Raw genomic sequence first — 17288 nt, 5'->3', positions numbered from 1 at the left:
AGTCCCAGTTCCATCTCCGCCTTGGCCTTCCTGACTGCCCCCCTGCATTCCCAAGCTACTGCAATATAATGCTCCCTGGTGATGGCCCCTCCCTTCCATTGGGTGTATGCCTCCCTTTTACCTAGAAGACATTCCCGGTTGCTTTTGGTGAGCCATGGGGGCTTTTGTGCCCTCCTTACACTGGATGGTGAATTCCAGCAGGCAATGATCACTGTCGCCCAGGAGGTCAAGCACCCGCAGCCCCCTCTCCAGGTCGTCACCCGTGGCCAGCACCAGGTCCAACAAGGCATCTCCCCTGGTGGGGCTGTGCACCTCCTGGGTTAGATGGAGGTCCTGCATTTGGGCTAGAAACGTACGTGAGCTGTCAGAGCTGGCTGACTGTTCTTCCCAGCAGATTTCTGGAAAGTTCAGGTCACCCATGATGACCACGTCCTTTGACCTAACTACCTCCATGACCTGACTTAAGAATTCCTGGTCTAGCTCTTCCCCTTGGTTGGGTGGTTTGTAGTAGACCCCCACCGTTAATTCTCTTTCCCCTTGACTGCCTTGTATTCTAACCCAGAGCACTTCCGTGTGCCCCTCCTCTGACTCTGGTCTACTTGGTGAGGATGTGTATTCCTCCTTAATGTAGAGTACCGCACCCTCGCCTTTCCTCCCTGTCCTGTCCCTCCTGTACAGCCTATAGCCCTTGGTATTCACCGCCCAGTCATGCATTGGGTCCCACCACGTTTCAGTGAGCACCACTATGTCTGGGTTGGTGTCAGCTAGCAGGAGGATAAGTTCCTCCTACTTGTTTCCCATACTACTAGCGTTTGTGTAGAGGCATTTGAGGCCTCCTGTGGATGTGTGCACTGGTCCCCTAATCACAGCATTGGCCTGGCCCCTGTTGCTTACCTGTGTATATGTTCTGCTCGTCAGTCTAGGCTGGGCTGTACTTCTGAGTGCTACTTGGTTTAGCAATCCAAGGCTTCTTCCTCCCTCGTCTTCCCCTTCCCCGACGAGCCTAGTTTAAAGCCCGCTGGAGGAGAACCGCCAACCTAGAAGAGAACACACGCTTACCATCCCACCCAAGCATGTCTCTTGTCATGATGTGCTGGTCGTTGTCAAGGAAGCCAAAGCCCGCCTCAAGACACATTCCCAAAGCTGCCAGTTGGTGTCCGCAATGCACGTCTTCCATGTCCCCTCACTGGTAGAACAGAAGAGAGTACCACCTGTGCACCTATCTCCTTCAGCACGCCCCCCAGAGCGTGGTAGTCCACCATCAAGTGATCAGGGCTTCTCCTGGCTACATCATTAGTACCCACATGGATTAGGACCATGGGGTAGTAATCGGTGGGCTGGATCACGGCCTGGATCATCCCCATCACATCATGAATCTTTGCTCTGGGTAGGCAGTAGACCTCGCATGTCAAGGGGTCCTGGTGACAGATTGGGCCCTCTGTACCTCTCTGGATGGAGTCACCTATGACGATCACTTGACGCTTTCTCCTCCGGGACTGCTTAGTTCCTTTGGCCTGTTTAGAGTGTAGAGAGTGTGGAGTTGCCTCCTCTGCCATTGCCTCCCCTCCCCCCTTCTCCAGTGTTGCCAGGGCCTCGTATCTGTTCTCCAGCCAGACTGGAGGAACTGGTACTGCTGTGTTACAAGCAGCCCTGGTTCTGGAGGTGACTGTCTGCCACTCTGCAGTGGAGGGCACTTCCCGAGGTGCTGCTTCCTTGGGTGTGTGGCCCTGCAGGGAAAGGAAATAGCCGTCAATTTGTTCCTCCGCCTCCCTGATTCCCCTCAGCCTGCTAAGCTCCTCCTGGAGCTCCCTCACCTGCATCTCTGGGGCCCTAAGGTGGGCGCCTGCAGGACAGGTGTGGGGGTCCCCAATCCCTGCCCCCCCGGGCCTTACCTGGGCAACCCGCTCAGGCCAGGGGGTGGGGGGATGCCAGCTCCCCCATGGGCTCTGTCTGGGTAGAGGCCTCAGACAAGCCCCGGGTAGGCTGCTCCCCCCCAGGCAGGGGCCCTGGCAGCACTCCACGTCAACACCATCATAGGAGTTGCTGCATGTTTTTAGCTTAGTGCAGTGCCTTTGCCCTGCCCTAGTAGGACTCTCCCTCCTGGCCCTTCCTGTTCGCCCACTGGCACAAACGCCGACGCAAACACGGCACGCTCTGTTTGCGTGGCTTGGCTCGGATGCACGGCTCGCTACCGGCTCAGCTAAGAGGGATCCGGGGGGCTTCCCCTCCGGATCTGGCTCAGCTGCGTCCAGTCCCCCTGCCCACTTACCTTAAGGGGATCAGCTGCTGCTGGCTCCGCTGCTGCTGCGTCCTCCTCTGCCTCGGGTCTAGTAAGGGGGCACACGTGTGTGCGGGACACACACGTGCGTGGATCCCTCCTTTCCCCGCTGCTCCTGGCTCCCGAGGTATTTAACATTTATTTTATAATAATGATTGAGGCAGTGATAGACTTCCAAATTGCTTTAAAATTATAAATATATCAGTAAAACATTGTGTTCAACTGATACCTCTCTCTGTGTGTGTGTGTGTGTGTGTGTGTGTGTGTAGTGACGTTTCATTTTAATAATGTAAAAATGGATGTTGGGGAGTTTTTAATCAGAATGTAGGATTCTTTATCAGAGAATTTAGGATTTTAAGCAGAGAAAACCAAGATCCCTGGTGGTTACTGTGGTCAGCCAGTTTCTCTTTTATGTTTAATTCAAGGTTAACAATTTCTATATTCCATAGGACATTGTCATATAACTTTAAATTCTAAGTAAATCAAAATTATGTCCCAACATGCTTTGAATTTTTTACTTGATTTTTGACATGTTGTGACTATGGATGTTTATAGATTATTCTTTCATGTCTTACCCTTGTTGAAAAAAATAAATGTTAAGCAGCATTTTTGCTTGTGAACCAGTTTTTTGTTAAAATTTGAAGTTGCGGTTTCAAGATGTCTCTTTTCAAAGTTCTCACTAAACATTTTTGTTTTCCAGAGTTGTTTAGAAAAGAGTTTAATTCTTTAACCTGCTGTCTGTTTATTTAATGTTTCTTAATATATTCTTTAACATAGTAGTTAGTGATAGTATTGGATTGGGCACTCTAACAATGGATTTCCTGAATTTGGTGCATTAAAAACCAGAACCACTATGCTGAATTAACCTAGTTTTCTCCATCTCGTATAGACAAATGCTCTTCAGTTATGTGGTTGGAGTTCTTCAGACTTACTGTTTTAATTGAAAAATGTGAAAAATTCATCATACATAAACAATGCTTAGTTTGTATCTAAAATAAATAAATGAAAGAAGAAAAAGCCAATGGTTAATTATATTAAACTCAACCTGACCTGTTATCCTATTTGTCTTCTCAGATTCTCATTGAGAATGTTGATTATTGGATGTATAAGAGTTGGAGAGCATATTGTTTACAGTGAAGATCTTTTAAAATCTGCTTTTTAGACAGCAACGGTAAGTTGAAATTCATATATATAGAGTGTGTGTGTGTCTGAACATGCATGCAAACATAAATTATGTTAGGTTGGGGGTTTTTTTGGTTGGCTGATTTGGTTTTGTTTCAAAGCTAAGCAAGAAAAGGGCAATACTAAAAGTTAGGAAGACCAGTTCAACTCTTCAGAAGTGTGAAAGTCCATAATAACATCTATTAACAACTTAAAAAATAAGTGATATGGAAGCAGAGACTGAGGGGTTCTCTCCTTTTGGTTTGAAAAATGTGACTTCATATTCAATTAGCCTTCCCTCTGTCTTGCAGTTTTCTACAGCACCCATCACTGCAATATGTGCAACTCATCAAAAACAATGTTATATTAGAATATGAAGGGTAGCCATCGGAGGTTTTATTATGGTGTTTGGACTAAAGAAAGAAGAAATTGTAAACAAATATGCAAGGTAAAATATAGTGGTCAGTTTTCTTACGGCTTAGGGTATTTTTTGGATTTTAGTTGTGTAATTCATTTTAATTGTACCTCTAAAGCACGGCTTGTGATCTACCTTTTATTTACTCTAATGCCTGTGGACTCTACTGATCAAAATAAGTGTCATGTCCTCAGGAGATTTTTCTGTCCATTATACTTGATATATGGAATAAGTACTGAAAACTTTATATTCTACTTCAGCCTAAACAGTTAAGCCATTTTTAGGTAATAAAAGTAGATCTGATTTTTCCTGTCTTGATTCTTCTTGTTTTTACATTTGATCTATGACAACACTATCTTCAGTAAATTCCATATATTGTCATAGATCAAATGTAAAAACAAGAATTGGGGTGGATGTGGTGTATTTGTGGAAATTTGTGAAGGTGTGGAGTGCTGTGGGTGTGTATATGGGATTTGGAGCTTAGAAGGGGGGGTTCTCATATGACCTGTCAGGGTGCAGGGTACTATAGATCAGGAGTGAGGGGCAGCAGCAGGCCTGGGGGGGCTGTGACTTGGGAGTGAGGGGTAGACACGCATACACCCCACCCAGTAGGTAATACTATGGAGAAGAAGGGAAGGAAAGGGGGCAGATCAAGGGTCCCATGGTGAGGGAGTAGGGTAGGAGCTAGAGTAAATGGGGCTCCGGGGCCAAGGCAGGTCATGGAACAGAGGTATGGGTGGCTTGGCCAAGTGTAGGTGGGGTACAGCTTCTGCATGTGCCCCCAGATTTATGCATAGGGTAGAGGCGGGCTGCAAGCTTGGGGCTCTGCACCCTGCTGCCATTACCCTGGGAGCCGCACAATGCCATGTTGTGCCTCCTGCCACCAGGCAGGCAGGGAACACATGGCAAAGGCAGCAGGGCATGAAGAGCCCTAGCCCACAGCCCACCTCCACCCCGCACACATCTGGGGGGTACATGCCCCCTGTGCCTCCCCCAGGGTCACATGCAGCAGTGCAAGCTGCACCTCCTATGCCCTTGGACGAGCTGCTCCTGCCCCACTCCCTCCTTCACCATGGGGGCCTCAATCTTGCCCCTTGCCCCTTCCCTCCGCCATGTCCCTTCTCCCTCACAGACTTACCTGCTGGGTGGTGCTCTACACACCACCAGGCTGCATTCCTGGCCATGAGCAGGCTGTGGCTGCAGCTGCTCATCTGTCTGTCTTTTTACCTGACCCCCAACACCCCCCGGTGCAGCAGCCCAGAGCCCACACCCATGCTGCCCTGCAGTCCTCTGCACTGCCACTACTGCCGCTCTGGGCAGCCTGGTGATGGCATTGGAGCAGAGCCCAGGCACGGGCTCCAAAACCATGTGTGCAATTAACGTGTTAAAAAAATTAACGTGAATGCCGATTAACATGTTAATCACACATGCTAACTGGGATTAATTGACAGCCTTAATTCTTATAATATAATTGATTTCTAATAAGCTAGATTTAATTGGCTTGCAATTAAATGCATGTCTTTCCAATTCCGTAGAAATTGCACGCTGTACCTCATTCTTGGGCCCAGCTTCTTAAATATAGTAATAAAGTATCAAGTTTCAATTTTATACTCTTGCATCATTATTACAGTTACCAAATAAGTTCTGATTTAAAAAAAATAGGTGACTGTATGACAGTCCTCACTTAAATTTTTTAAAGAATAAAATATCTTTGCCAAGCACTCCTCCCTCCATAACCCCACTCCATGAAGATCTGAGCATCTCCCAAAATCTCCCATTGGAAGAGTAAATTAATAGTCCAGTAAAGTAACCAAATTATCCTCATGTTTTAAATTATGAGACACAGGAGGACATTGAGGATGAATGGAAGAAAACAAGCATCTGGCCAGGTGTTTGTTCTCTGCTCTCGTCTGAAGTATAGTTCTGTTCTGAAAAGGAAATATTTAAAAGCTGCATCTTTCTCAGCAGATCTTCTCCCTTTGTATCTAGATATTACTCAGTCACACATGCTTGCTCCAGTGATGAAAATATTTTACTACTCTTAACCCCCAGTAAGAACCCCGATCTGGGAAAGTGCACTGGAATTTTTTTTCTGGTTCATGCAGCAACCCAAGTATTCAGTTCCAGTTTATGAACTACTTGTTTAACCTCTTTATCTTCAAACTACAGCATCAGTTTCAATTTTCCAACCCCAGTGATGGCAGCTACTATAACTGAGGGCATAATTTGAAGGTAGTAGAGCACTAGAAGCTGAAAGAATTTGACCTGTAGAATCTTGAATTGTGGAATACGTAAGCCAGAAAGAATGCAGCTCAGCTTTCAGACTCCAGACTGACTAGCACTGAGACAGAAAACATATGTTGCTTTTAAACTGGGAAAACTGATGCAGAAATCAGTGAAACAGGTTACGTTATTTTCCCTAAATCAGTTTCTTGAGTAGAGCTGCATGTTAAGTAGTTAAAGGGTAAGTTTATCTACAACTCCAAAACATGATCTGCCAATGTGGTATTCCAGTATCAAGTAAAAAGTTCCTTCGCAACCTCCAAAAGTATGAGACCTAAGATAGTCATATTTCATCCCACTTACTCTACCTACCTTCCCAACAAGAGCCATGTCTCTCTCGAGCTTATTTGATTGTCACTCCATTACTCCCATAGAGAAAGAGACCACCCAGTACTGTCATACTTAGTATAACATTGTATTGCCTATAGATCACTTGACAGAGCCCTTTATTAGTTTTATAATTTCTTTATGAACGTTACAGTTTGAAACTTTGGTGGGGAGGGTATTTTTATTTTGTAAAAGAGAGAGATTTTTAAAGTTTAAGAACTTCCACATCTATGTGCAAAAAGGAGTATATTTGTTTTAAAGTGTATATTCTTAGGATGGGTACTAGTAAACTCTAATAAGTGAGTTCACTGTAATTCAGTCTTCCTCTCTCTCCTTGGCTGAATAAAAGTAATGTAATACTGGCCTGACTACAGTTTTAGATGTTTGTTTTCTTTCAGATAATACATTTCAGGTTGCACATAAGTTTATATTATTTCATGAGAATTAACTTTCTCTGGTAAATTTCCATCCTTCATTGTAAAATTGTCTGGGCTATGCTGTGGTGGTTTTTCATTTAATTTCCATGAAAAAACTAATAGAACAAAAGATGACTCCAATGTAAAATTTGTTTGCGTAGCATTTATGTTCTACATATATATACTGTCTATAGGTTACATAAGTAATACTTTACATAAGTAAACTATAGAAAGTTTTTTTTTTTAAGTATGTTTTTGTCCTGATATTTACAAAGCTACTTGAAATTGATACTTCCTTTTATTTTAGGTATTTTAATTCTTACCAGTCTTCAGATATCCATCTGACATTTCATACATTTTCCTTCATTTTGGTAAAGATTTATACATATAGTCAAAGCTTGATAACTGGACAGTCCTTCACCAAAACAGACTACATATACACAGGAACCTTCCTAGTTATACAATGTGCAGTCAGTTTGAGTAAAATACATTTGTACATGTAAGTAAAATAGTCCAAATTTCCATTAGCTAAAAACTGTTTTTCATTATCAGAAATTGCACCATCCTGTAGAACACAATTAAAGTTGTTTCTTTCTCAAACATTTATTTTGCCTACATATTTTGTAAGTAAACCACAAAGCTATTTCATTTTACACACAGTGACATTTCAAGAGGCATCTTACATTTGTTAAATACTTTATAATTGATGCCAAGCAATAATGCTAGCCTTGCCTAGCATAAAAAGAGACCATATAGGTCTTTCATATTGCAAAAAACAAGGCAGATTTGTTTGCTGTTTTTCAGTTCCTCTGTAAAACCTACATTGGTTGTGATATTTGAATAGGTACGAGCTGAGGTTTGCTAGACAAGTAGCAAGCTGAGACTTCTGATTTGTTTGCTTTGTATTTCCTCATTTTCTTAGCCTCTCCCGTTGGTCTCTTTCTCCTATTGTATTGTGTCTAACATGTAGAATGCCTACTCTCACATGCAAAATTTTCATTTTTTTGTAACTTAAGAGTTTGTAACTTTTCCAAATCCCTGTGGTTGTCTGTTTCAAGACAGAATGAACACTTCAAGATATTCTTCCAGGTTATGCCATGCTCAGGTGAAACCTCATCTCTCTTTGTCAAGCTAATCATATTTTACTTCATACCAAGTTTGCTTTTATTTAAAATATCTAAACACAAATGTGCTTGTTCCAAATAGTGTTGAGTCATGCAAGCTGAGTATAATATTTGCTTAAATTGGCAGTCTTATTTTTGGCAAAAAAAAAAATCACTTTTTAGTGCTGAATGCTTTTCATTGTTTTTTAGAACTTTTTTTTCATTGCTTATTCTGCATTTGGAGGCTATCATCTCTGGTGTACTCCTTTTTCATCTGCAGTGCGAGACTTTATGCAGCGCAACACAATGAAAGCTGATCTTTTTAGTGGAAAGTTTGTCCATCTTGGCAAATGGATTTTTTTTGTCTTGCATTGTTTTGGGCATCTCTGATCTGTCAGGGAAGATTCCATTTTATAAATCAGTGTTTCTTGACCTTGCTAGACTCAAAGTACCCCTTGACTGACTCAAGGCACCCCTTGAAAAATGGCAGCTCTAAGTTTTCGCTCACTTTTTGACTACAGAAATATAACAAATAAATTAATGTTACAAAGAACTCAAAAGACCACAATAGGTCAGCATATTTTAACACTGGATTCGTGTTTGAAATCTCTTAATTTATCTTATGAATTATGTTTACATAGCTAACAGTACTAACTTTATGTGGCACCCTGGAAAGGATCTCAAGGCACCCCTTGATGCCTTGAAATAATGGTTGAGATCACTGTTGCAGGTCTTTACCTATGCAGTAAAAATTGTGAATTTTTACAACTTACAAAACTTGTAGACCAGCTCGGGACAGGGCTGACAAAGCATCAGGGCTGAGACTGACCCAATTTCACATTAGTAGAAAAGTAATTGATACATCTGTCACACTAGGTTGAAAATGCCCAGTTGTGGCTAGGTCGGTGGCCTGGACACCAATGAGGACGTAGTTTATGATTAATATGCAATATTTATTCGGCTTTAACCTATAAAATATTGACAACTCAAGCAAATGATTTCCTATATAACACTAATCTATGACAACATACAGTAATCAAACAGTCAAAGCTGGGGAGCGATGTCCGTTGGGTCACGAGGTTCAGGTCAAGGCCCCTTGCTTTCAAAACCACAAGTGGTTTTGGAGCAGCTGGCCAGGGCCCTAGTCTCAGACCTGGTCAACGGCTCATATTTCTTAAAAGGTCATTTAACAATTAAAACATAATCAAAATAACTACAAACAGCTAAACGGGAAATTACGTCCGTTGAGTCACTGGGTTCAGGTCAAGGCTCCTTGCTTTCAAGATCGCAGACAACCTTGGTGCGGCTAGCCAAGACCTGAGACCCAGACTTGGTCAACGGCTCATGTCTCTTACAGGAAAGACAGACAAATACAAACATAAATGACTACAGTCTTACATGCACGCTTACCACTACAGCAAACAAAAGGAGCGGCTTCATGGCTGGGAACATTAATCTTTTCGCAGAGGCCTCAAGAATGACCCGAGGCAGTGCTCGGGGAGGTGGGGGGGGGTGGCGACCCTGCGGGTGATCAGTCCACGGGCCCTTTGACGCTTGAAGTTACGGTTCGAACTTCCCCCGTCAGGGCCTCGTGGCTCTACCCTTTTATACCCTTACTCTTTTTCACTTATTTTTACTGGCCAATTGTGTTACCTTCCTGCCAGCATTCTGTTCACTCATCAGTATCCCCTTCCTCACTGCAGTCCCCTCGTTGTTTTCTGCTTAGCCAGTTATGTTGCAATTTCCTTCCTGCTTCGATGGCAGTTCGATGCGGTTGACTTCCCTGCCTTGTGAGCGTGACAGGGGTCACCTGTCCAGAGGCCTGTGTAATGGCCTAGCATTCTGCCATTTCGTTGCGGCCTGGCCATTCATCTGGGGAGATGCCCGTGACAACATCTTTATACTTTCTCAGCTTTTTCTAGTCCTTGTTTTATTGTAAAGGTGCAAAACTTACTCCAGTATTGTTCACGTACAGGGTAGATTTGTTTTAAATCAAATCTATTTTAAATCACTGGCCAGAAAGCCTTGATTTAATCACTGTTTTCTACAACAAGTGCATTCTTATTGTTTGATATGCTCTGTTCATTTAACTTCTTAAAACTTTGCACTTTAAGACAGGTAAGGGCTTGACTGTTTGTTACACAAACATGCAGAGAGACGATAGGATAGGTAATCTCCATATACTGCTGTTAACAAGGATATTATCTCTAGAGAGACAAATCCACAGCTTGAGAAATGAAACTGGGCATCACAGGGCATGTCTACACGTGAATTTACACGCGTCTAAACTTAATGTGCCTTAACCTAAGGCACAATAAGGCAACGTAGGTGCATGCCTACACGTGCATGCCTTAAGGCTCCTTAATGCAGCTCACTGGGCCAATGTGTTTGCAGCACTAGACATCTCCTCGCACACACAGCCACACTAGGGCGTGTGGGAAGTGGGCAGGTGCCACACTGGAAACAATGAGCGCATTCCTGGCCAGGGAGCACAGAGAAAGGTGCAGGGTGTGCCCACGGGCTTCAGGGTCTAGCAGTAGTGGCACATGCGGAGCTGGGGCCATTGGACTGCAGCCAGAGGCAGTTCGGCTCCAAGTGAACAGAGAATGCCCAAGCCGTGTCTAGTGACCTCAAGGCAGCTGCACCTAGTGCTGGGCCTGGCCATGTACCAAGCTACCTGCCAGTCTCCCAAAGCTTACAGCAGCATAGCCAGGTGGTACAACCCAGTGCCAGCTGAGCGGGGTGGGAGCCTTCAGTCCCCCGGATGTGATTGTCCTGGCCCCAGCTCTGACCCCCTCCCTGTGTTCCTGCCTCCACAGTGTCAGTTGGGAGTGGGCCAGAGGACCAAGAAGCAGCAGCAGTGGGTGCTATTCTCCAAGGCACAGATGCTGGAGCTGGAGCGGTGGTTCCACGCAGCAGCGATACCTGTCTGCGTGCCGACTAACTTGGGACTCCAAATCAGCACACCAACAGGTACTACTGCTGTTTGGAACTGCTGCACCAGCGTCCACACCTTGGCAAATAGCACCCACCACTGCTGCTGCTTGGTGGCAGCAGTGCAGTATTTTCTTGGCAGTGCCCAGCAGTGGCGGCTTTCCACAGGTATCAAATTTAGGTGCGATTAGCCTTGAATCGCCATTTTTAAGGGACATTAAGGGAGTACTCATGTAGACCTGTACCTTTAATGATCTTTAAAAATGGCGATTTTAGGCTAATCGTGCCTAAAAGAGGCATGGGTAGACATACTCACAGAGATGCTTTTAATGGGATCTTCTAGACTGAGCACTGAGTCTCATTGGGTAGAGTGGTTTTCTTTAATCTTTACTAATCTATAAAGGAGCCTCTGGGAACCCCATAAGATTGGGCCCTTAATATAGTCCATGGCCTGTCGTGACCTATTTATAAAACATTTCTAAAAAAGGTTACATGAATATATTGTCTCAAATAGTATATAATTAGAAGTTATAATCCCTATGATCCCCATCATTCCATGAAGATATCTTTGAGCTTTAATGTATCTTAAATTAAAACTATGTTTATATAGGTTATTTAAAGCAACTTAAAAAAATACAATTTAAATAAAAAAAATGATTTAAATAAAAGGACTTCAATTTTTTAATTTTTTTAAAATTGTTGATTTTTATCCATTCTGTTCACATATATTGCCATATGTAATAGTCTGTATTATCTAGCTGAGTTAATCAGAGGCCTCGTTTACTAGCTCTTGGATCCACCCAGGCAGCCTCGACTTAATCTTATACCCTTGACAATTTTGTTAGAGGAATGCAAATGAGAAAAGGTAAAAAAGTGTGAAACACATATAGCTGAACTTCATGGCCCAGCTGTCAGATATATAAAAGAAAGAAACAATAGTAGTGTACTAGAGGAGAGACCAAGGTAAGAATGGAATAAATGCAGCTATCTTAGTTAAACCTCAGACCTGGAGAATTTTTTTTGTTGAAGATTGTAAGTACACACTAAAGAAAGAAACATAATACAGACTATTCCTATACTTCTACCAAAGGAGAAGACATTTTGTTGGCCTGTTGTTTAGGCTACATGGGAAGGTTTGAATATTTTGTTTGTTTGGGTATAGGTTTCTCAAACCACAACCTCTCTCTGTGTAACCTGTTCCAGTGTTTTACTACCCTCCTAGTGAGAAAGTTCTTCCTGATATCTAACCTAAATTTCCCTTGCTGCAGCTTAAGACCATTTTTTCTTGTTCTGTCACCTTGCCACCACTGAGAACAGTCTAGCTCCATCCTCTTTGGACCCCCACTTCAGGTAGTTGAAGACTGCTATTGAATCCCCTCTCATTCTTCTCTTCTCCAAACTAAGCCCAGTTCCCTCTTCCTCTCCTCAGAAGTCATGTCCCCTAGCCCCCTTACTATTTTCATTGCCCTCTGCTGGACTTGCTCCTATTTGTCCACATCCTTTCTATAGTAGGGGGCCCAAAACTGAACACAGTACTCCAGATGTGGCCTCACCAGCACTGAATAGAGAGGAATAATTACTTCTCTTAATCTGCTGGAAACACTTCTACCGATTTATGCCATTAGCCTTCTTGGCAAGAAGGGCACGCTGTTGGGTCATATTCAGTTCATTGTTCACTGTATCCCCCTAGATCCTTTTCTGCAGAGCTGGTACCTAAACAGTCAGCCCCCAGCCTGCATTGGGTCTTGGGATTGTTCCATCCAGGACTTTGCACTTGTCCTTATTGAACCGCATGAGATTTCTTTTGGTCCAATATTCCAATATTGGAACTCCAATCTGGAGGTCTCTCTGAATCGTAGCCCTACCCTCCAGCATATCTACTACTCACCCCAGCTTGGTGTCATCTGCAGACTTGCTTCCAGCTTGTTGATGAAGATATTAAATAAAACTGGCTCCAGGTGCACTCCACTTCATACTGGCTGCCAACTAGACAATAAGCCACCAATTACTATCCTTTGAACCCAATGATCCAGCCAAGTTTGTATCCACCTTACAGTCCATTCATTCAGCCCGTACTTCCTTAACTTGCCTAAGAGAATGTTGTGAGAGACCATATCAAAAACCTTACTAAATTCAAGGGATATATATTCAGCACTATATGTGCCTATACGGTTTCTCCTCTAAGTCTAAATAATATATATTAGTACACATGCTAAAAACCTCATATATTAGAATATCATTACTATAGTTGCAAAGTCTCTAACATTCACAATTTAGATAAGGTAGTACCATTTCATTTCACGTTACTTTTGTAACTTTAATTCGGCATCCTTATACAGATGTTCTACGATACAATCTTTAATTATACGATCGCTTTTTTTTGCCTGCAGTATCCTTGTCACAGTTTGTGCACTGCATGGATAGGCTCAATGAATGAGCAGCTCCTTAAATATTTTACTTTTTGTCCGTATTCGCTATGTGTCCTTAGGCCTTGTGTTACACCCTATTCAGGCCTTAGAAACACAGAATCTTAGAAAATTAGGGTCGGAAGGGACCTCAGAAGGTCATTTAGTCCAACCCCTGGTCAAAGCAGTACCGTTGGTGACACATCAGAGGAATGGGTGGGCACACAAATCAGTTAATTGATTTTATTTATAGAAAGCAAGGAAAATTCAGGGCTGCAGGGTAGGGTGTGTCATGTGCATGCCCATACACAGGTGACTGATGATGCAGCCAGGCAGCCTGGTAGGATAAGCTCCAGCAGCTACATGCAGATAAGTCTATGGGATGGGGAGGGGCGGGCTGGAGGGCCAGGGCTTGGGGACTGTCTCTGCACTATCTGAGCTAGTGGCTGAGCTCTTGTGAGCCTGAACTAGCCCTTCACCATTGGGGTGGGAGGGGAAGGTCCCCAATGGCATGGGGGAGGGGGGGAGGGCGTGGTCCAGGCATTCCAGAATTTGGCATGTGGCCCTGATTGCATGGGGTCAGTCTGGGCCATCAGGGGCCAAGTTCTGGCACATTCAGACGAGCCTTGCACCATCGGGCAGGGGCCAAGTTCCAGAAAGCTTCACACACTGCCCTCTACCCCACATAACACACCCCCGCCACAGTTTTCTTCATGTGTAGCTCTCTCTTTGAACAGTTTCCGTCTGCTATTACATAGTAACATAAAACATGACATTAAAAGTAACTCTAGAATAGAAATCAAAACTCTTTTGTCTATTGACTACCTGCCTAGAACCCCACTGCATACCACCAGAACCTTTAAATTATGCCCTTCCACTTTCAACAGTCACCAGTTACATATAAGCAGGACCATCCCCAACTGTATCATCCCAGCCAAGGCTTTGTCTAGCCAGGTCTTAAAAACCTCCAGGGGTGGAGATTCTACCACCTCTCTGGATAACCTGTTCCAGTGCTTTACTACCTTCCTAGTGAGAGAGTTTTTCCTAATATCCAACCTAAACTTCCCTTGCTGCAACTTGAAACCTTTATTCCATGTTCTGTCATCTGCCACTGCTGAGAACAGTACAGCTCCATCCTCTTTTGAACCACCCTTCAGGTAGTTGAAGGCTGCTATTGAATCCCCTCTCAATCTTCTCTTCTTCAGACTAAATAAGGTCTGTTCCCTCAGCCTCTCCTCAGAAGTCATGTGCTCCATCTCCCTTACCATTTTCATCGCCTTCCACTGGACTCTCTCCAATTTGTCCACATTCTTTTTGCAGTGGAGGGCCCAAAACTAGACACAGTACTCTAGATGTGACTTCACCAGTGCCAAATAAAGGGGAAGAATCACTTTCCTCGATCTGCCAGCAGTAGTCCTGGACTAATGTAGCCCAGTTAACCTCCTTTGCTACAAGGGCACACTTGGCTCATATTTAGCTTACCATCCACTGTAACCCTTTTAAGACCTTTTGTACAGAGCTGCTGCTTACTCAGGTAGTCTTCTGCCTGTACCATTGCATGGGATTGTTCCGTCCTAAATGCAGGACTTGCATTTGTCCTTATTAAACCTCATGAGATTTCTTTAGGAGTGGTGTCATCTGCCAATTTGCTGAGGGTGAACTCCATCCCATATTCCAGGTTGTTGATGAAGATATTGAAACTGGTCCCACAACCGACTTCTGGGGCACTCCACTTGATACCAGCTGCCAACTAGACACCAGGTTACTGCCTTTTGATCCCAATGATACAGCTAGCTTTCTGTCGACCTTACAACTTACAGGTCTATTCATCTGACCCATACTTCCTTAGCTTGCTTGCAAGAATGTTTTGGGGGACCATACCAAAAGCCTTGCTAAAGTATGGATATATTATGTCCACTGCTGTCCCCGCTTCCACAGTCAGTCATCTCATTATAGAAGGCTGTCAGGTTGGTCAGGCATGACTTGCCCTTGGTGAATCGTAGATCCAGGATGGGAAGCAGTATAGTTAGGGTACTTTCAGGGCTAATTAGCCCTTTAAAAAGTAAGACTTATTTGCCCAAGTGCAGCATCACATAAATATGGCTAAACAAACTATAGTTCCAGAGCTGACATCTAGATTTTTTTCAGGTATCTCTGTACAGCAGACTCCAGTATGTATTTTGGCCTTTGCAGACTCCAGTATTCAGGTCAGTGTGTTCACAGTCAGCTCAGAATATATCTGCATGGCACCATGTTGTCTTTCAGTTTTGTCTACTATTATTCCTAAAAATCTCTTTTTCAATACAGAAAAAGGAAGAAGTTACCTTTTCACCTGAAGGGGGCTAATATTTACTTAGTGTATTTTATTTATTAACAGTTTACTACCACTGTACAGAAGTTACAGTCAAGACCTAAAGCTGTTCTCTGTGGCCCAAAGATTACTGACACTTCTGTCAAAAGAGAAGCAAATCCTTTTTCATGCCATGATATGCTTAAGAGAAGAAAGAATGCTAATGTACACTAAAGCATTCAACAAATTCTAGTATCTATCTGCAGTAGTCAGGATCTTGTGTTTTAGTTTCTGCAGGTATGAGGAAAAGTGATGTTCCCCAGAATTAATGACACTCCAACTATATCTTATGTCTGTAATAAATGAATTCAGAAGAAAGTTATTTTTGCTTTAGCTCACCTTGTGGTCTGAGATATTCGCTACTGATTTAAAGAGGTTTGGTGGCTATGGTATATGACCTCTTCTCATGTTAGATCATTCTAGTGAAGAAAATGGAAAACCTGCATTCACTGAAGTTAATGGCAACATTTTCTACTGCCTTGCATAGGATCAGGATTTCACTCCATGTTTGTCCACTGGCTGAAAGATATGATATACTTTACATTAACTCTGGTAATACTGGTGCACAATTTCATCTGTCTGGAAAAATGACCAGTATGTCATTTGGTCGTGTCCCTACTCTGTAACGGTTACAAGTACCTTAAAATGCAAAGATCTTAGGGGGCAGACCTAAGTGCCAATTTTCACCTGATCTGGCCACAGAGAGCAGTTTATAGCTGTGACCGAACACAAATGCACAGCTGCAGACTGCTTCAAAAATGGCCATTTAGATGAAGGTCTGAGCCCTCATTGTATGAAGGGGTCAGGTGAAGATATTTCAAAACAGCCTCTTCTGTAACTTCTGTCTGTGCTGCCTGCCAGCCTCAAGTTGTTTTCAGAATGGGAGGGTCTAAAGAGAGCAGAGTGAGTTCAGTCTGGGGGGTTTTCAGCCCCCTGCTGTAAAATGGGACAGGTGTTTTGGAGCTTCCCCCCTGAGGTGGGGTGGGGGCTCCAGTTCACCCACCCCACCTTCCAGAGCCAACTAGGGAACTCCTTGAACAAGCTCCCTCTGCTCCCTTTTCCCTCCTGCCATTCTGAAATAAGGACTGGCTGGGATGGAGGAGGGGCCATTGCTAGGGGAAACCTGCTGCAGGAGCCCAGCGAGCAGCCAAACTCCCACCCCCTTTGGAAGTAACAGTGAACTTCTGTTTGTTCCACGAGATCTTTGTACCTCAGAACGCTTCCTGAAAAACATTCTCAGTTACAGTGGGGGAGCTGCACTTCTGTCTGCGCCTCTTGTGTCCAGCATGACTGACTTCAGTCACATTGTTACATCTGAAATGTATGCATGTGAGTTCATCAGGTTAAGATAATAGCTGGCCAAAACTGATAAAGAACAGAATGACTTGGAAGTAGTAATATTAGTGAAGTGTGGTATTCCTACAAATTTGCATATGAATATTCTCGTCCCTTCAATCAGATCAGGAAGCACAAAGCTATATCTTATTTTAGTGTAAGTTAGCAAAAAACTAAGCTAGTAAACTGCAATAATTATAACAGTCTCACTAAAGTAGAATTAATTTTTTTACAGTTTTTTTTTTTGAATTCTTAAAAAAAAAAAAAAAAAAAAAAGAAAA

At 43.4% G+C, this 17288-nt stretch overlaps 1 long non-coding RNA gene across 2 annotated transcripts in view; it reads left to right on the top strand.

The window, feature by feature from the left end:
* The window catches only part of LOC109301325, a 142902-nt gene extending 127372 nt beyond the window's left edge, over nt 1–15530 (top strand). The window contains exons 2-4 of one of the 2 annotated variants that reach the window (XR_002098502.1): nt 3353–3449; nt 3751–3887; nt 15471–15530. This is a non-coding gene — a long non-coding RNA (uncharacterized LOC109301325). Of the gene's footprint in view, nt 1–3352; nt 3450–3750; nt 4111–15470 lie in introns of those variants that run through there. The other variant, XR_002098501.1, reaches the window with a different exon arrangement.
* Nucleotides 15531–17288: the final 1758 nt, after the last annotated feature.

The sequence above is a fragment of the Gavialis gangeticus genome, unplaced genomic scaffold (assembly GCF_001723915.1).
Source record: "Gavialis gangeticus isolate Ggan-Ray unplaced genomic scaffold, GavGan_comp1, whole genome shotgun sequence".
Classification (NCBI taxonomy): domain Eukaryota; kingdom Metazoa; phylum Chordata; order Crocodylia; family Gavialidae; genus Gavialis; species Gavialis gangeticus.
This window is presented reverse-complemented; position numbering and strand designations above follow the sequence as displayed.